Raw genomic sequence first — 21,716 nt, 5'->3', positions numbered from 1 at the left:
CCCGATCTTTAAGGTGATGAAGAAAACAGATCTTGCAAACTACATGCCATAAACTGAGCTATTGATTCTAGACATCAGTCTAGAAAGGATTAATAAAGAATAGCTTGGAAATTCTTAAAAATGCCCTAGTCACAGAGTGGAATCAATTGCATTATGTATTAGTTTGCCAGGGCTGCCATAATAAAGTACCATATACAGGGTGACTTAAACAGAAATACATTTTCTCACAATTCTGGAGAAGAATCTGAGATCAAAGTGTTGGCATGGTTGGTTTCTTCGGAGAGCTTTCTCCTTGGCTTATAGATGGCCCATCTTCTCCCTGTGTCTTCATATGGTCTCTCCTCTGAACCTGTGTTCAAATTTCCTCTGCTTATAATGATAACAGTCATATCGGGCTAGGGCCCAGCTTAATGACCTCATTTTAATTTAATTACCTCTTCAAAGATCCTATCTCCAAATATAATCACATTCTAAGGCACTGAGGGTTAAAGACTTCAACAAATGAATTCTGGGGGATACAATTCAGCCCATAACAGATTAAGTCAGATTTTTTTTTGCATTCTTAATAACAATACACCTGAAAAGAGGAAAACTAAATACGACTGGTTCTTCACCAAAATGTAGGAGTAATGTGTTAAAATCAACTAGAATATTTTTCCAATATTTTCTCTGTCCCCATCACCCACATGAAGATTCTGATTATTCAATATTCTCCCCCTGCTCAAGTTGAGAGCTACCATTATACATTTTTTAAAAGCTAACACTTATTGGACACTTGCTGTCAAGTACTGTTAAGTACTTTATTTGTATTATTTTATCTAATCCTCATGAAAATCTTATGAGAAAATTCTATAAGATATTAATATTATCCTCATTTTATAGACAATAAATCTGAGGCACAGAGAGGTTAAGTAATTTGCACAAGGTCTCAAAGCTAGTAAATTGAAGAACCAGGATTCAAAAGCAGCATATCTGGCTCCAGATCCAAAGCTCTTAACTACTGCTCCTTTCTCTCTCAACAGAGTATATCTGAAGTTCAGCAAAGCACTTATGTCTCATGAACACAATGTATAATAGAAACTGAATTATAAAGCAATTAAGTAGGTCTATAAATGTTGAAGGCTCTTCCTAAAGAACATTAGCTAGTGGACTGATTATAACATGGAAACATGGTTTCCACTTTTCATGCTATGGGACTCTCCCTGGTCCTGCTCTAGTCTATATTTAAATCAGTGATTTACATAAGAACATAAACAAACAAGATTATCAAACGAACAAATGAAATTGAACTGGGAAATATGGAAAATATTTGTATTTTAGAATTAGGATTTATATTTCAGCTCTATGTGGGAAAAAAAACTGTGAGGGAATACACAAAGGTGATCATTTCTTTTAGGGCTGAGGCCAGTGGAATGGGGATCACTTAGCCTGTGGGTTTTCAGGGAATTACAAAGAATTTCGTGGTCTGTCTTGATGTCACCTTCAAGTCCTCCTGGTAGAAAGGACATGAAGAACATGAGGACATGGAATCAGAAGAGGTATAAAAGAGGTGACTTAATAAGCCCCAACATAGGCATGGAAGGATAAGACTCAGTCAACACCTCACTTGTGAACCAAAAATCTTAACTCTAAGACTTTGGAAGCTTTGAAATTTTCTCATTTTTAAAAAATCTTGTTTATTTCTTTTTAGTCACTAGCAGGAAAATTCCCAAACCCTTGAAATCACAAAGGATCTATGTGATAGCCTATGAAAAGAGCAAGTAAAGAAGTGCTAAGGATATGGTTTGTTTCTCCTCAAATTCCAGGGCAGGGATGATGGGAAGATCCCAGGGAACAAAGTGACTGGTGACAGAGGCCAAGTGTCTGAGGTCTGCTTGCAGGCAAGAAAGAAAGGCCCATGAACTATCTAGGGTGGGGAAGGGGGCACGTAGGATATAAAAACTGAAAATCCTGACAGGGCCTCTAATAACTCAAATTATTTAACAAATGGACAGGAGTATTTTTAAGGCAATGTGTTCCCTGCAGAAGATGAATAAAATTGTAGAGGGGTTTGTGTTAAGAATAAGCATGGTTGTAGATTCTATTATGAATCTATTGATTCTATTATCTATAGATTTTATCATTGAGACATGAAAATTAAATATTGAAGGGTTAATTATTTCAAAAGATAGTTCAAATCTAGAGATTATGCCGAAGACTACACATTAATAAGAGTCTACTGTATATTTGTATGTTGTATATTTTGTATATTACAATATACAAAATGTCTTTGCAGACCTTGTATCTAATATTTACATTATCTCCTTTAATTATTCATTAGTCCAGTCACTTCAATCCAGCTTCTACTTCCACTACTCTCCTGAATTGTTTTTAATTAGTGACCTCCTGCTTTTTACATAAAAATCAATTCTTTTTCATCCTATCTCACAAAACTCAAACTCTTTCCCATTCTGCCTTCCATAACAGCACACAATTCCAATTATATTCCTCTCTCTCTGTCCATTCCTTCTTGATCTTCTATTTCTACTGCAGGCTCTTCTTGCATCTGACAAAATTGGACATCCTTGGGGTTTTGCCCTTGGTCCTGTTTACTTCTCAAACTCCAATTCCTGTTTGGACAATCAAATCTAAATCCAAAGACTAAGTACCAATGTTTCCCAAATACCTCCAGCTGAGTCACTGTTGCTGACCTTCAGACCAGTTTTTCCTACTGTATACTGAACATCTTCACTTGGACATCCCAGAGGATTTTCAGATCTCACAGCCTAAAATGGAATGAATCATCTGGTCTTCTAATTTCCTCTTCACTCCTCGTTCAGTGTTTCCAATGTTGTTGGATTACAACATCGTTTCTCAACTGCCAAGCCATTAACCAGGAGATTGTTCTGGACTTTCCTTACTTCATACTCATAATCAGTCTCCAAGTACTGTTGTTTCCTAATCATCTTGAACTTGTTCCTTTTTGCTATAACTCTGATATTTACCAACTCTTGCTGGACAAATGGAATAATTTCCTGCTCCAGTCCTAGATTTCATTAGTCCAACTTCCACATCCCAGCCTAAGAGATCTTTCAAAAACACAAACCTTACAGAGCCACTGTGCTGCCATACTTGCTCACCCCTGCCTTCAGGTCAATGAACAAACTTTGCACTTTGGGATGGAGTACATTCTGGCACATTTCTACATTTGTACCTCACTATCCACCCTTCCTTCTTAGATACCATATGTGCAAGTCACATTATGCATTGGATAGTTCCCAATCACACCATCTTCTACCACACCTCTGTGACATGTTATCCCCTCCATCTTGACCATTTTTCTCATTCTCTCTTTTACTCATCTCAGACATCACTTCCTTTCTGACTCTTTCCTAGCTGTCCCTTCCCCCTGAAGAATTAAGAATGTCTTCCACGCTCCTATGGCACCCTGTACAAAGTTCTATATTTGTACTATTCTGTATTTTCACAGCCCATGTGTGCATCTATCTCCTTCAAAGACGTAAGCTCCTTCAGCAGATACCACATACCAATTCTCTTTGTGCCCTGGCAACTAATACAGTGCCGGACTTGTAGCAGATCGCAAACATCTGTTTAATGAACAAAGCACCTTCTGCCTAGAAAAAAATTAGCCAAAATTAAACTTAAAAAAATCATAGGAGAAACTTAAAAAGAAGTGACGGTTTCCATCACAGAGCATTTGAGCATTAATGCAGTTCATGCATCTCTAACAGTCATGCCTCGTTTTCCTGAGATTAGTGACCTCCCAAAGTTGTAGCACTGCTCTTGCCTTCTGCTACTGCCAGAACTCCAGGGGGAAAGACAGATATGAGGCTGGGGGGAGGCTCTCTGATCTCTTGTATTATATTCAGTGCCCTTGAGTGACCTCCTAGATACCCCTACCTCCACCTTCATAGGCTTTACCAAGAGATGATAAACAGGATAAGAAGAGGGACACGTTTAGAAAATGAGGTGGAAGGGCACTTAGGAGAGGCCCAACTTGAACAATCAGGCAGCGGAAGTTCAGCTCTCTACAAAAGAAAGGGAGTATCATGCCTCATGGCTCCCAGTGGCAAGTGGAGCTGCTGAAACCAAGTCACAGGTCCAGCAATGTACCAGAAGGGAGACCCTGAATGTCAACCGGCAGGGTAAGAAACTCAGAGACAAAATGTTGCATATCTCACCTGAAAGTGGGTAATTTGTGACCCTAAAGAAAATTGCCAAGCAGGTAATGCAAGGCAGGCTGAATGCCTGCAGGACCAACAACAAGTAGGCAGTTTCATGGTCACTGTCAGCTTACTTTTTATGGACAAACAACCTCCTAAAAACTCAGGGCCTGTGGGACAAATCCAACCCACGGCCTATTTTGAACAGCCTGTGAACTAAAGTGATTTTTACATTTTAAAAATATTAAAAAAATAACAGAGGAGAGTATGCAACAGAGAACATATGGCTGCAGAGACTAAAACATTCCCTATCTGGCCCTTTACAGAAAAATTTCCCTGTCCCTGTGTAGATGCCTCCGTACAATTAAGCCTCCATTGCTTCCAGAAGAGTTTATAAAACTGCATGCATTGGGATGAAATTTTTGAAAGTTATGCTCTCACTACATTATTATAACCAGCTTGGATTTCTTTGTGTTAAAAGTTAAGGAGTAGACTCTTTTATCTTGCCTCTATGGATGATTTCCATTTGTAGAGAGCCTCTGTGTTCTGGTCAGGGAAAAACATAAGACAGGAAGTTAAGAGATCTGGTCCAAGTGACAACATCATTACTGGCTATAGATCTTAGGCAGCTCACTTAACATCACAGAATTCTAATTTCCTAATCTGCAAAATGGGGATAACACCTGCCCTACTGTACCTTCTATGGTGTGAGGATACAATGAAATAATAGATGTAGCAGGCTTTGCAAACTTGAAAGGGAGCTACAAATAGAGGTATTATTATAGATGTGACATCATCAACACTTAATTATGGCTACTTGGGGGAAGATGAAAGAGATAAATTAAGTTGTTAGTTATTAGTGGAAATTTTACTCATTTATTCTTTTATCTCCTTCTCATTAAATCTTTAACAAAATTAACAAGTGTCAGGGCCTATTGAGCTGAAAGTTTTTATTCCTTAGTTCAATAAGTTAGTGTATATGTTGATTGTATATTACATGCTCAGTACCTTTGGGAGGAGGGAAAATGAGCAATGAGCGGCCAAAGGCATTACTAGAATTAGAGGAGAAAAGAATGCAGGAAAACTTGAAAATTAAAAATCAAATCAAAGTAAAGCAAGCAAACCAACGAAAACCCACTTTTATTACAAAACATATCCCTTTAAAGCTGGTTAAAATTGTTTCCATTCAGGACCTAACTCAAGGTTAACCTGGTTGGCAGTGCCATAAACTCAAATACAGTTTGACTTATTTCTCTATATCAGAGAAAATGCTATATTTTCCTAGGTCCCATTCCTTTTCCTAAGTACACAGAAAGACTATATTTCTCAGTATCCCTCACAGTTAGGTTGGGACATGCAACTAATTCTGGTCAACAACCTTAAGCATAAGTGACATGAGCCACTTTCCAGCCAAAGGATGAAAGAAAAGTGAGTTTTCCAGTACTCTCTTTTTCCTTGCCCTAGAAAGCTCCTGAAAGTTCCATATCAAGAGGGCAGAGACATAAAATAGAAATAGCCTCAGTCCCTGAGAGATTATTTGAAGATGAGACATCCTGGTGAGCTGGAAGCATCTTGTTTGTATGAAGAATTGGTTTGTTTGTTTATTTGTTTTTGCAATAAGCCGCTGAGACTTAAGACTTGCTTGTTAATGCAGACTTACCTAGCCTATTCTGACGAAGGCATTTTCCCTCGAAGCTGGATATCATAGTCAACACACAATTCTATATTAAAAACAAACAAACAAAAACTCTTCTGAACTTCTGGGGAAGATGGCAGAGTAGGAGAATCTTTGGCTCACCTTGCCCCACCGATACGCCTGGGTAACACCCACATCAGTATAAATAACAGAGAAGATGACCTGGAGGCTGGCAGAACAGACTCTCCACAGCTAAATGTAAAGAAGAGGCCACATCGAGGAGGGTAGGAAGGGCAGGGACAGAGTCGGGAGCTAAAGGGACCTGCAGAACTATCCACAGGAGGAAGGGAAACTATGGATTCGAAGAGAGGAATGAACAAACCCCCACCCCAGGCACCCCAGGCACAGGGAACCCACACTGGGAAGGTGCATCCACATAATATTTGGCTTTGAGAACGAGAGAGGCTTGGCTTCGTGAGTTCTACCATCAGTGGGGCTCAGCACCTGGAATATTAAAAATCAGCAGGCTCTGGGAGAACCAGAGGGCAATAAGAAACGGAGTCCCTTCCCTTAGAGGGACAGCACAACCAACAGCCCCACGGAGATACGGCACAGAAGCAGCAGTTTGAGAACTGCCTGGGGGATACAGGACGGAGGGTTGTTTACAGTCTCAGAGCCTGTGCTGGAGGGGCAGGGATCTTTGGGAGACTTCTCCAACAACAAAAGAGCTGGCAGGTGCCATCTCCCTCCTCTCCCCCCCAGCCTAGATACACAGACACCTGTGGGAACCAGCACAGCAGGAACATTCTCTAGCTGGCCAACAGTGCACTCTGCCTCCCCACAATTCTTTGGATCTATCTTCTCCAACACTGTGGCCTCAGCATAAACCTTGCTGGCACCTCACACTCTGCCCCCCGCATTCTCCTGTGGACCCCCATACCCTTGACAGGAGGCCATCCAAGGTGGTGCCACAAACCTAGTACCGTAGAAGTGGCCCTGATGGGGCCAGCACCACTCCAAAGTGATTCCTACCCCAGGGAGAGGGGAAGATAACCAAACACACCAGTCTGACTGTGGTCCAGCACTGGGCTGGGGGCAGATATTTGGTCTGACTGCAGGCCCCCTACCAACAAAAGCTTCTCATGGGACAACACAGGGAGAATGCCCTAAAGTTCAGTGCTACCTCATCTCTGACAAATGCCTTGTCTGACTCAACTTAAGCCCAAGAAGGCCCCAGACTAGCCCACTAACAACACAGGGACCAGACTGCCTACAACAGGCAAAGAGAATCGCTGCGGATGACAAACTGGCGACAGAGGTGGCGCAGCTAACAACCTGATTACAGATTTCTCCCCTTCCAGAACCGCAAGACAATACATTGCTATTTTAAGCCCCCAAATTTGTAGTACTTGATTATGGCAGCTCTAGCACACTAATACAAAAATGAAAACAAAGAGTCCTGCCTAGACCCATGATAATGACCATGAACTGATGTTACTAGAAAAAATAGAGGCTACAGTGGAATTTTGTTGTTGTCGTTCTGGATTTGGGGAACAATATCAACACCCGTCTGAGGAGGCAACACCATGCTATCTAAGACTTGTGCTGCATAGAATTGCTCTTTGCCAGGGTTGTGGTCTGATTTATGCTGCCTTTGTGGTTATCTAAGAGAAGCTACCACAGAAGGGTACCCCTGTATTCGGAGACATAGCCCAAGCTTGCTTAATCAGGGTCTGCGTAGAAAAAAATGTTTAGATAAGTTTGTGTCAATCATTTCTACAAGAGGTTCTTAGGTCCCTGTCAATAAGCTGTATTTTCCGAGACTAAATTTTGATGAAAAACAAAAACACTCAAACGGGTCCCAAACTTCAGTTAACTGTTGGCACTTGAGGAAAGGTGAGAATCTCAGATTATACCCTGAAATCTGACTGGTTCCTAAAAAAAGTGGACACAAAATTGCCCCAGAACTGATGGTCTGAGCATCTTCTTTAAAGTTAGTATGATTTTGACTTAGGGAGCAGAGTGCGTGCCTTCATGGCTGAGTACCGTGCCTGCTAATATTCACAGCAGCCCTGTCCTCCGTTTCCGACCCCTCCCACAGCCTCTCAGAGCCAGGACCTTAGTTAGCAATTTCAGAACGAGTCCTAAGACGCATTCTTTATAACAGTGGTTCTCAACTTACTGTTTCCCATTTATTGAGGTAAATTGACAAATAAATTGTAAGATATTTAAAATGTACAATATGATGATTTGATATATGTATACATTATGGAAGAATTCCCCCCACAGAATTAATTAACACATCAGTCACGTCACATATTTACCCTTTTTCTTTGTTGACAACATTTAATTTCTACTCTCTCAGCCAATTTCAATTATACGATACAGTGTTATCAACTAGAGTCTCCATGTTATACATTAGCTCCTCAGACCTTATTCATCTTATGGCTGAAGGTTTGTACCTTTCTACCAATCTCTCCCAATTTCCCCCAACAGCTGGTTCTCAATTTAGATGCTCATAAGATTCACCGTGTGGTTGCTAAACTCTTGATTCCTCAGGCTCATGCCCCACCTTGCCTCCCACCAACCTTCACCCCTTACCCTCCCAGTCCCCCAGAGATTCTCATCAGGAGCTAAGTTGGGGCAAAAACACTAACAACAACAACTGCATTTTCTTTTTAAAAAATGCCTCAGGAAATTTTAATGTAAGTTCTCTGACAATACTTTGAGAAACAGTTTTCTAGATTTTCCAACTTTAATGTGCCTACGATTCACGTGAAGTCTTATGAAAATGCGGTTTCTGATTCCCTATAGGTCCAGGGCGGGACTTGATTTCCAGCCTAATAGGTTTCCAGGCAACGTGAACAGAGCTGGTCCATAGGCAACATTTGAGGTGGGAAGCTTTTAAAATCCAGTGCATCAGCAGTATCACAGATCAGGCATTTTTCTAAATCAGGTATTTTTCTAGCACCGGGATTTTCCTAAAGCTCCCAGGTGATTCCAGTACACAGCTAGGTGCTAGGCTACGAAGCTGGTAACCTCTGCCAGGTGCAATAGTAACTTCTAACTCACAGACTTTCCCCAGGTAGAGATTACCAGTAACTGATACTTCAAAAGAAGAGGTGACTAATTTCAAAGGAGTGAAATTTAAAAAAAAATTACAATTATTTGACTGCCTCAAAGAACACTGGAATTACTCCCCACTACATCATTTCCAGCTAATTAAAAACTGACAGTTGTGTGTTGGTGAGGATGTGATGAAAAAGGAACCCTTGTACCCTGCTGGTGGGAATGTAAATTGGTGCAGCCACTGTGGAAAATAGTGTGAAGTTCCTCAAAAAATGAAAAATAGAAATGCCATATGATCCAATAATTTCACCACTGGGTATTTACCCAAAGAAAACAAAAATATTAATTTGAAAGGCTATATGCACCCCTATGTTGACTGCAGCATTATTTACAATAGCCAAGATATGGAAGCAACCTGAGTCCATCAATAGATGAGTGGATAAAGAAGATATTATATATATATGTTTGTATACAGCCCCATGAGATATCACACAGCCATAAAAAAGGATGAGATTGTGCCATTTGTGACAACATGGATGGACCTACAGGGTATTATGTTAAGTGAAAAAGTCAGACTGAGAAGGACAAATACCATATGATTTCACTCATATGTGAAATCTAAAAAAAAAAAAGAAAGAATAAACAAAGAAAAAACAGAATCAGACCTGTAAACACAGAGAGCAAACTGATGGTTGCCAGAGGGATGGGGGATAGAGAGATGCCTGAAATGGGTGAAGGGGAGTGACAGACACAGGCTTCCAGTTATGGAATGAATAAGTCACAGGACTAAAATGTACAGCACAAGGAACAGAGTCAATGGTACTGTAATAACGTTGTATGGGGACGGATGGCAGCTACATTTGTGGGGAGCGTAGCGTAATGTTTAAACTTGTCAAATCGCTATTGTCCCCTGAAACTAATGTAACCTTGTGTGTTTTAACTACACTCAAATAAAAAAAAATCAATTAAAAAAGTGACAGTTGTGGATAGACCTTCTTATGTTTTTTGTCGTTTGAGAGTCAGAATTTAGTGTGATATTTTTCTTCTTTATATCAGATTTATTCCTGATTTCTGAGCCTCTTACTGTACAGGTTAAGTTGCAGAGTAGTGGTTCTGAGACACAGCTAGACAGCCTTCCATATGCCCCTGTGGGTCAACAACGATTAGAATGTCAAAGACATTGGGGCAGTCTCATACTCAGCACAATTATCCCTCGATTTCCCTCAATCGTCCCCAACTGAGCACTCATCTTGGTCAGGAGCCATCTTCTGGCAGCAGATATTTGACTATTCTGCCCAAATCTGGAGTCCAGGTTCCAGCTCTTTTCTTTTCCCTCCCTTTCTCTTTATGTCTTTTCCTTTCCCCAAAATGATTCATCAACAAGAAAACTATTTATATAGTTAAATTCTGATTTCTATAACCCCCACCTGCTTGTGTGGTAGCTTCAAAGGGGTTTCTTCCAGGACATTTGCTTACAGGAAGGATCCAACCTTCTTTACTTCAGTTCCTGATTATTAGAGGGGATAATACCTGTGGAAAGTACCTTGTAGCCATATTACGCGAGGTCCCTTATTGTTGCTGGTAGTAGCGGGAACTCAAGAGAAGTCTTCTGAGGTGATCAGAAATAGCATTTGGCCAGATAATCAAAACATTTGTCTAAAACAAGAAATTTGTTTTTAAAATGATGTAATGTATCAAAATGTTGTATTTTTTTTAAGTTTATTTATTTATTTATTATTTATTTTTTTTAAGTAATCTCTACACCCAATGTGGGGCTTGAACTTATGACCCTGAGATCAAGGGTCACATGCTTTTCCAAGTGAGCCAGCCAGACGCCCCCCCAAATGTTGTATTTTAACCTGACACATTTGTAGACAAAGCTGACGTTCAGCCAGCATGCACGGGCGCAGCTGTGCAATCATCTGAGGACCCTTCCTGCTGGGACAGGTATTCATTCTGATTGGTCAGGGTCAAGACCATACTGGCTGTTAAAATACTTGGATATCATCCCTCTATATTCATCAATTTTTTGACATAGGATCAAATCATTTCTTGACTATATGTCTTCTGATAGGAATTCTGATTCTTTCTTTCCATAAACCACACCCATCACTTAGCATCCCAAATTCCAACGTCAGTATCTTTAGTGTACCCTGAGCATTGAAGGTCAGTTAAAATGCAGTGTAGACATCACAATTTTAAGATTCCACTCCCCCCCACCCCAAACTTTTAGAACAGCTCACCCTGACCTGATTTAACAGCAATTCTTAAATCTTACCATAACGAAGCATTCAACCTAGATGTCATAGAATCAACAACGTTCTTTTCATTCTCATGTTTATATTCTATGGGTTTACATAACATCTAGTTAAATTATGCAATTACAAGAACAAGCACAATGGTCATAAAATGTTTGGGAACAAATGCAACTGATCCTGGTCAACGTATAATTCAGCTGGTGGGAAGGGAAGTCTGTAGGCACGCTGGAATTTAGCTTTCTAGTTCCAAGGGTTCAGTCTGCCAGGGACATGGATGTTAGGTAGAAATACATGAACATGCTGGTATGCCATCATTTTTTGACCTACGAAACCAGCAGTTCAACATGGTCCAGCCAGTATATTTTATAGAGTGATGTGTTTAGTGCAGGTCAACTAAGGCAGCTTCAATTACAATGGTAAAAAAAAAAAAAAAAAGCAAATAAATACATAATAAAAGAACAGAGCTGTTAATTAATTAATTTATTTACTTATTTACTTACTTATTTGAGAGAGAGAGAGTTGCAAACAGGGGGGAGGGGTAGAGGAAGAGGGAGAGAGAGAATCCTTGAGCAGACTACCCGCCGAGCGTGGAGACCAAAACGGGGCTGGATGTGGGGCTCCATCCCAGGACCCTGAGATCATGACCTCAGTGGAAACCAAGAGTCAGATGCTTAACAGACTGAGCCACCCAGGCGCCCCAGAGCTGCTTTTCAACACTGTGCTTCCTCTTTAAGATTTTTGGACTGTACTTATTAATGGTGCTTATCTTTCTGCCAAGCATTTCACAAAAGCCTTCCTCTGACCTTAAAAGAAAAGTTCAAAAAAATGCCATTGTTAAATAAGTTTGGGAAATACAACAAACCATACCCATCTAGGAGATTCATAATGCTCATCAGGACATTAAAGGCTCTGAGAAGTCCTGTAGCAAAGGCCTTTGTTTAACTTTGTTTACCTTAGGGTTTCATAAATTTAACAAAAGTAGGCCGTTTCATATAACATCTAACCCTGAAGAGCTAATGTTTAATGAAACAAACACAGTTTAGTAAACACTACCAACTAGCATTAAAGAAAGTATTAATCTGATTTTGAAGTAGATTAAACAAATACCATCTTAATATCAGTTTGAAACAGCACAATTTGTGCAGGTGTCCCAAAGCACTATACAAATTTCATTTAGTGGTAATGTTCTCCCCTGTACAAATAGAGAAACAAAGGTATAAAGAAGCATTAGGTTGCTTGCCAGAGTACACACAAGACTGAGACACATTGGAACCACGGCCCACATGTCTGAACAATGATTTCTAAGCTGTGTTTACAAACAGCACCAGATTGCAAATTGTAGCCACTCACCCTTTCTAACTGAAGTCTCCATTTCAGTAAAGTTCTGCCTTGGTGATTGTATTTTCATTTAATGAATTTTAATTGAACACACTTGTAAAATGAACACATATTAATTTTTGGTAATTTTCACATATTTACCTCCCCAGGGACAGTCAATAGTCCCTTTTGTTAACTGCATGGTGAAGAAGGGAGAGGAGACTCTGCCTCTCACTTAGATAAACGTCTTATTGAGGAGTAGATAATATTTCTCCATGTGATGTTAACATCAAATCAATTAAAAATACGAACAAAAGTAAACATTGTACTCCTTGAGCCAGAAATAGAAGACAGAACTTTGGAGCTCATGGGACAGAGTCACATTGACTTATAGATTAGATTGCTGGTGACTTTCATCAATAACCGAGAGCAGGGACTCTATAAAAATCTCCAGCAGCAGCAGGGATTCGTGGATCTACTGTCTTAGCTCAGAAGCTCATTGATAAAACAAGGCATGAATATAAGGCTTTCTGTTGGCGAGATTCCGACCTTGAGAGAACGAGTTTCAGTCACTTGTAAGGCTAAATAGATTTATGTGTTCTGAAGTTTGTCAGCATAATAGGTGTTGCCCAGCATTTTGGAACTGTGTGCTATGTGACAGAGGAATGACTTTTACAGCATACCTGCCGACCCCCTCTGCCAGGGGTGGGAGGTGGGGAACAGTGATGTGTGACTTCACAAGCAGATTTATAGACATCCTTGCTCTATGTACGTTACCTTTGAGTGCTCTCCCCCACCACCGACCTCATCGCCTCGGTCACAAACAATATCTGTTATTTCAGAATGCTGCAATGCTTTCCCTCAAGGCCGAGCCAGAGTTGTCAAATAGAGATGAAGAGCCTTTTGGCAAAAAAAAAAAAAAAAAAAAGTGCTCTTAAAATGTTTACCTTCTCATACCTAATGGTTTTAGATCATATCTTATTAGCCTAGGAGACCATTATATAAAGTACAATTAAGATCTCCTTGACATTTTCTAGGAGTTCCAATTCAGCTTTGCTAATGGCTATAACTTCATTGCCTTTTTTTTTTTAATTTAATGCCATACAGTGTTGGAAATGCAGTTTATAATAATGTGGACTACCCAGTGTGCACTTGCAATAATTACACAGAATGTCAACAGCCTCTCAAGCTGTAGCCTGTGTTGATTGCATCTTGTGACATTTTCATTTGGTCAACTTGTTGGAATTACACCTCTACAGGCAGGCTCCTACCCCTCCAACACTGTTCAGTTTGATCTTGTCTATTGAGTTTAACATTCCCCCGATTATAGAAAGAAAGTAGAGCTGGGCCTAAGATTAGGATCATTGTCTCCATGGCCAGTATCCCACCCATACTGTCAGCAACTTTCATTCAGGAAACACCTCTTGAGCATCTAGTATATATTCAGCCCTGTTTTAGGTACTAAGGACACAAAGCTTAATAAGATCCTCTCCTGCTGTCACTCTGTGTCAAAGTAAGAAAGTTCAGAAACATCTTTCCACCAGCAGAAAAATTTCTTCACAGAAGAGAAATCCCACAGGAATTAAAATTTGAACCACCGAGTTCTAGTCCATATCCTGTTTTCTTTCTTTCTTTCTCTCTTTCTTTTTCTTTCTTTTCTTTCTTTTCTCTTTTTCTTCTTTCTTTCTTTCTTTCTTTCTTTCTTTCTTTCTTTCTTTCTTTCTTTCTTTCTTTTTTCTTTCTCTTTCTTTCTTTCTTTCTCTTTCTTTCTTTCCTTTTTTTTTTTTACATTTTTTTCCTCACTGGGCCCATGCTATCCAGAACTCTAGTTATAAATACACTTCGTGTGGACCATGATTTGGTAAATAAATAGCTGAAATTTATGTGGTGCCCATGCTCTATTGAGTTCTGTTATAGCCTCTTCTACATAATCTCCACAATGAATCTATATGGCAGATATTATCATCGTTTTACAGACAAGGAAACTGAGGCACACAGAGACTTTTGTTTTGTTTTGTTTTAAGTCTCACACAGCTAGTGAAGGGAGAACCTGAAGTTTGAACTTTGGTTATTTGCAAAGAGCCTGATACTGCTCTGCCATTAGGAGGAAAGTCCTGATAAAGGATCAGTATGGTAAATTAAACAATATAGTCCCCAGAAGATGATTAACACAAGTCATAAAACCAGGATGGCTGAAAACAAAGAGGGTCGGGGCCAGAAGAGAACACAGATGTTTCCCTTAGCCATCCCTGCTTCAGTACCTACGGCAGCAATTCCTCTGTAAAGAGGGGTAAGGGTTAAAACTATAACAGCCCCGAATGTGATCCGCGTTTTGTTTTAAATATACTAACACTTAGGTTGACTGCTTAGTGCACGCTATAGTTGATCCCAAAGGAGAGATTCGCTCAATCAAGCTAATTAATTTTGTTCTATTTATAAAGTTCTGAAATAAAGGAACTTCTTCAGGGCAAGGGGCACCTTATCTAGCAACTGCTGCCAGGATTCTGGGGAGTGACTCTTACAGAATCTGATGGAATCAAGCTCATTTGGGTGTAGGACTTCTCCATTTTATATGTACAACTCTTATTATTTTGATAATAAATTAAAAGAAAGAAGCCAGAGGAGGGAGCAAATTATGTTATGCTCCCAGGAAACTAAGGAGAAGCTGCAAATTTGGAAATGCTCACCTGTTTGTCAGCCCATTCTGAATCTGGAAAGAAGGGGTGAATAGGCCAATAGGTTAACTTGTCAGGTTAACACTAGATCTCAGAAAGTCTCAATTAGATGCTGGGAAGTGTTAAACCATTGATCAAAGAGATGTCCTGTCTGTTACCCAAGAATTACTGGGGTTAGGATTTCTCTTTACAGTATCGATCATATTTTTTACTTGCTGGACTGGTTAAAGAACAGGTTTGGTCCTGTCCCTAGATTTCTTTCACTGTATAACAGTTGTGTTTATTTGAATGGGCTCCTATGTAGTTCTGTCTTTGAATAAAATTTATTACATTTCTTTTATGTTCTTTTTAAGCTAGTCGATTATCTTTTTTTTTCTGACTATAAATCCATATGCGTCTGGCTAAAATAAGCTCCAACATTTACTTATGATTTTCTTGGCCATTGAGTTAGATTTTTTTGGTCATGCTTTAGATATTATCATGCTGCAAGTTATTGGTTCTAAAACTTTTGTATATTTTTATAATGATCTTGACTAAAAAACTTAATGTCCTATCAATATATTTGAAAGAGTCACAGATATATAGAAAAAAGATGAAATATGTTTGAGAAGTTTCTTTTTTGCCATATATTTATATAAGAAAGGCTTTTTACTATGTTTCTTTATACTTAGCTGGCTTTGTAGTCTCAGATCTATGTTAAACACCGAGCATATAAAGTTTTAATGCAATCTTCTAAATTTCTATTAATTAATATAATGTGGATATGCTTACTGTATTAAAAATAGAATGAAAATGTGGGGTGTTACTATACTACGGATGAAACAAAAAGTAAAATACTAAAAAAATTTAAAAAAAAAGAAAAAGTAAAATACTACCTGTAAGTATTCATTCAGATGAGATGGATTAACTAAGTCACTGTCTTTTACTCTTGATTAAATGATTGAGTACATAGGACAAATAAACATGAAATCATAAGAAAATAAGATGTCCTGGCATCACTGAGATGAGCTATAATAGCATTCACGATGGAAAAAAAATGACATGAAAGGTGTATGTTTCTCAAGAGAAACAGATCTAGAACCCTATGCCAAAAGTTATACATCTGTTATGTTTGTAAAAACGTGTTGGCTGATACAATTAAGATTTATGCATTTTACTATGTTAATTATTTTCTGAAAAAGTTATACATTATTTAGAAACTTAGGAAATGGTGACTAGAAGTACACTGATGAGCAATTTACTGAAAACAATTTTTTTCTTTTTTTTTTTTTAAAGATTTTATTTATTTATTTGAGACAATGAGAGAGGGCATGAACAGGAGGAGAGGTAGAGGGAGAGGGAGAAGCAGGCTCCCCGCTGAGCAAGGAGCCCCAAGTGGGGCTCGATCCCAGGACTCCAGGATCATGACCTGAGCTGAAGGCAGACGTTTAACCGACTGAGCCACCCAGGCACCCCTGAAAATTTTTGATATTATTTAAAATATATATACTGTAAAATTGAGTATTTTATGCACAATTGTATGAATTTTAACACATGGATAGATTTATGTGGCAAAAAAGAGGGACAGCTGAGTGAGCACAGGTGAAACTGCCCCGGCGATTCCTCCTTCTCCCTGGCGCTGGGTCCCTGGAGACAGATCCTGTTGATGCCACCGCCACCAACCACATCAGTTATGTCGCCAGTGTCCTTCGTACGATCCCTCACCAGGGCCCACTGATCGTGCCCACACAACAGCTGTCTGAGGTGTCTGTCCTGAAGCCATGAATGTCCAGGATACTGGTTTCTCTGTAAGGCTGGCTTGATCTTCCAGAGCTCCCGTCCGTGTCTTTCAACATTGCTAAACCGGGGTTGCCACTTTGCACTCCAAACATTTCGAGCTACTTTTAGGAAGTTCTTCCCCAATGATTTTGTTTTGTTTTGATTTTTGGACCTTTTTATTGACACATCATGTTTTTTGGGTCAAGGATTCTTTAGGCACTTGGCCAAATATCTGAGCGGCAGCCATGGTGTGGCTCTCACAATCCTTCTCCCTCTCCAACATAGCCCTGTGCCGTTGAGTCCTTCTCTATTACTTAGAATGAGTCTTTTCATGGGAGTCCCCCTTGGCCCTTCATTCGACCTTAAAGGGCTCACCTCCGTGATCCCACAGACATGTCCAGATTTGCCGAATCCCACAGGCACACAGCCTCACTGGCTAGATTTGTCTGTTCTCCCAAGATTAGCTACATTTCACATTTCTATTAGGCAGTCATTAACATTCTCAATAGACTTGATTCCCATATTTTAAAAGAATAATATTAGCAAGGATTTATTTAGCACCTTCCATATAGCAAGCACTGTCCTAAGTTCTTTGCAGGCCTCATCTCATTCAATACTCTCCACCCCGGGTGGGAGTGCTTTCGTTGTCCCCAGTGTACAGATGAAGAAACAGATACCCCGAAGGGTTAAATACCTCCCCAAGATCACACACCAAGAGTGCATATCATGGCTACACATGAAGTCAATAAGGGGATCCTCCAGACTGATTTAATTTTATCTTAAATACTGTTTTGAAATTGGCATCCTTGTGTCTAATTGCAGTTTTTCTAGGCTCAGCTTCATCATTTTCACATTGTTTCTCAATTTATGGCCTTTTGCAGAACAGAAATTTGTTAAAGAAAATATTTCATAAGGAAGTTCATATGGTAAAATTATATAAAATGGGATCTCTCTGGAATTTCACGTCCAACTTGCCCCCCCCCCCATTTGGTTAAGCATGCTTGAAAATGTTCTTAGCTGGAATGAAATTGCTCTTTTAAGAATCAGAGACAAACTCCAACAAACAGTAAAGCATTATGTCTCTTTACTAGTGGAAACTTCAGGTCAACAGAAGTACCTTGGGAGCTGGGCGGGGGAAATTATGCATTGTGCATTGAGGGGCCTGCTGTCCCCTTGAACCTGAGCCAGAAGATGGGAAGTTTCACGGCCCAGGTCTGCAAACCTTCTGTCTTGTTGTTTGGCAATCTGCGTGTGTTAATCATTCACCTCAAGGATTTCTTAAAGAGTACTTCTTCCCAAAATAGAGAAGTGGAAGTCAGCCTATACCACTGGGCAATAATTCCATCTCCTGTAACTTTCCCATAGGAGTAAATCTGATCAATGTCACTGTTGTTGAAATTTTACAAGTGAACCAACTACAGAGTGCAATTTCCCCCCTGGCGCCCTCCCTCTTGTTTTCGTGTACTTTGTAACCTGAGGAGAAGTTTCCATGAGGAAGCAGAGTCTATGTTGAAGTGACTGAGTGATGTATGGAAGATCTCAAACACAGAGGCTGCCTTTAGACTTGAAAAAAGAATAAAACCCTGTTGTGTCCACGACCGACCTGTGCAAGTAGAATGCTAAATGTTTTCCTTTGCAGAGGGCTGGCAAAGTTCATTCCCTCAGGTGAGGATCTCACAAGATGCCCACTGTTCTCCACTCTGACGTCCCCATGGTGATAGATCTACCTAAATAACACTGCCCATGAGGGCTTTTCATCCCTTGGCAATGATGCTCATTCATGATTGTGGGCAGCGTTCTTTGCTTTACTTAGGAAAAGATTTCCTACTGTATTGATGCTTGCCTAAATATCAGCTAAATATAAACCAAAAAAAAAGGGGGGGTGAATCGAGTTAATTACCCAATCATTCTGGTTAGTATTTAGATTATTTGAAACAAAAGCAAGTCAGCTTTTCTTAATTTTTTTCTAGAGTATTTCTTCAACGCCATGTAACTTTGCAAAAGTAGTTATACCCGAGATTAAAACTGTTGAATCTTCCTCCCCTCATTTCTTCTTCATTCAAGATTATTTATTTTTTATCTTTCCCATTTCAATTTTATTATGGAAAGTAGCACAATTGTGTGGACATTTCCAAACCATGCCATTTAATAGAATTGAATCAAGAAGAAAGAAGAAAAATATTTTACTGGGAAGCTTTTCACACTCAACTGATGATGTTTACATTTATTTATTTTCTAGGAGAATAGCCTGAAATCTAACTTGAGATCTAATTTTGAGGGTCTTGCTTTGGGTACTGGTGCTTAGACTCACAGGATATATTAAATTCCATTTAATCTTTATCTTTGGAGCCAACTTGGTTCCAAATGAAAGAGAAATTTTTAATCATAAGCATAGTCTACTTCCATAGAAATCAGAATCCTGGATCCCCACATCCATTACACCAGGGACTTTTCCTTTTCTTTATATATAGGTGAAATTGTATTAAAAGGACTTGGGAGGGCTACTAAGGTGGGATATTGGACTCCTTGTTTACCTTGAATAGGCATCATGTGTTGGGTTCAGTCCCTGACACAGGAAAATAAAGTTTAGCTGAATGAATAGGTAAAGGACATATCCATCTAGAGAAATAATCGTTAATTTGTTTGATTTGTTAGATTTTGCCTGTTGACAGTTTTATTCTCAGATGAATGGCTGTGTCATTAAATGGCGGCCGTTCTTCCCACTGGGAGCTAGTCATTCTGAGGCCATACTAGAAGGTGTGTCAGCGAACAGCTCCCGGCTGCTCCAGTGCGCCCAACCTGGTGCTACATGCTTCACACACATACATCCGTACCACCACCCTACAGAGTTAAAATAAGTTCTATTTTTTTAACAGATTTATTTATTTATTTATTTGAGAGAGAGAGAGAGAGAGAGAGGAGGGGCAGAGGGAGAGGGAGAGAGAAACTTCAGCAGACTCCAAGCTGATCGTGGAGCTGAGGTGGGGCTCCATCTCAAGACCCAGAGGTCATGACCTGAGCTTAAACTAGGAGCGGGAGGCTCATCCGACTGTGTTACTCAGGGGCCTCAAATAAGTTCTATTATTATCCTCATTTTTTAGATGAGGAATTTGGGTCACAGAGACATTTGAGTGTTTATTAAATTTGATTGATGGGGAAGGTGGAACAGAAGGAAAAAGGAGCTGACATGCATTGAGTGCCTACTACCTGCTAGGTCATATTACACTCGGTTCTTAACTGAAACCCAAAGAAATACCTAGAGGAAGGGATTTTTAACCCTCTTTTAATGTTCTGAGAAATAAAATCATTTCCTGAATATACTTAGCTAGAAAATGAGAGTAAGAGATAAATCCAGGATTGCTCACAACCTCCCTATTCAAGACACATGATGGATCCAATTAGCAGGCTCCCGGCATCCTGTGTACAATTTCACCTGACTTCTACATAAGTAGACTTCACTTAGAATCATAAATTTCTCCTCCATTTGGAACCACATTGACTCTAGAAATAAAGCTTAAATGAGATTTGTATTAGTTTCCTAGGGTTGTTGTAACAACCTAACCACAAACTGGGTGGCTTAAAGAACAAAAATTTGTTGTCTCACAATTCTGGAGGCTAGAAGTTCAAAATCAAGACATCAGCAGGATTTGTTTTCTCTGAGGGCTGTGCGGGAAAGTTCCCTTTAAGGTCTCTCTCCTTGGGGGCGCCTGGGTGGCTCAGTCATTAAGCATCTGCCTTCGGTTTGGGTCATGATCCCAGTGTCCTAGGATCGAGCCCCACATCGGGCTCCCTGCTCCGTGGGAAGCCTGCTTCTCCCTCTCCCACTCCCTCTGCTTGTGTTCCCCTCTCTCTCTATGTCTCTCTGTCAAATAAATAAATAAAATCTTTTAAAAAAAAAAAGGTCTCTCTCCTTGGCTTGTGATGGCTGTCTTCTCACTGTTTCTTTGTATTGTCTTTGCATCGCTTCTCAGCCTTTTGGCTAAGATCAAGTGTAGTATCTGTTCTTATCAGTCTTTGTATTGTCTTTGCTCTATGGTTGTGTGCTTCTGTCCAAATTTCCCCTTTCTATAAGGACATCAATCATATTAGATTAAGACCCACCCTAATAACCTCCTTTTAACTTGATTACCTCTGTAAAGACTACTTCTAAATAAGGTCACATTCTGAAGTACTAAGAGTTATGACACTAACATATCTTTTTTTTTTTTGGAGAAGAGACACAACTCAACCCATAACAGAATTTAACCTCCGACTTTATAGAAACTGAGATATAGTAAGCCTGTGGTGGGGCCCAGGACTCTGGATGCTTATGCATCTCACTTGGCATTTGATCCTGACATTCAGGCTTGGTTGAGAACTAACCACTGGCTAAGGAATGAAAACAAGAGAAAGAAACACAGACAGCACCTGACTCTAGACACTAGAACATGTAACATCAAAATTGTCTCCTAGCCTAGAGGTATGTGGCATTTCTCCTATGCATGAGACCCCAGGAAGAAAAGGACATCTTGCTTGGGTCTCCTACCCATGAGCTTCTAGTCTCATTGACACAGTGGTTGACATCCCTTCCCATTCCAGAACAGTGCTGAGGGTGGGCTCAGCTGCTCTGCTGCTCAAGCAGGGAGATCTGAATTGGCTTATCTTCCTTATGTTCTTCAGATCCAGCACCGTAGCATCTGGTTCCCACACTGCTTGTGCTTATCTTTTAGTGATAAGCTGTACTCCCTCTTAGAACATTTGCTTTCCCATTTTGCCTAGGTGGCATGTAAGATAAATGTAATTTGGATATTCACTTGATCTCCTGATGAGGGACACAAGGCAGAACCCAGGAGACACCTTT

The 21,716-nt window shown here is 39.9% G+C and overlaps 1 pseudogene; it reads left to right on the top strand.

Annotated features, from left to right (window-relative positions):
* Nucleotides 1–20,835: 20,835 nt before the first annotated feature.
* On the top strand, nucleotides 20,836–20,982 carry LOC118536967 (U2 spliceosomal RNA; annotated as a pseudogene).
* Nucleotides 20,983–21,716: the final 734 nt, after the last annotated feature.

The sequence above is a fragment of the Halichoerus grypus genome, chromosome 4 (genome assembly GCF_964656455.1).
Source record: "Halichoerus grypus chromosome 4, mHalGry1.hap1.1, whole genome shotgun sequence".
NCBI lineage: Eukaryota > Metazoa > Chordata > Mammalia > Carnivora > Phocidae > Halichoerus > Halichoerus grypus.
Note: the sequence above shows the minus strand (reverse complement) of the source record. Positions and strands in the feature narration are given on the sequence as shown.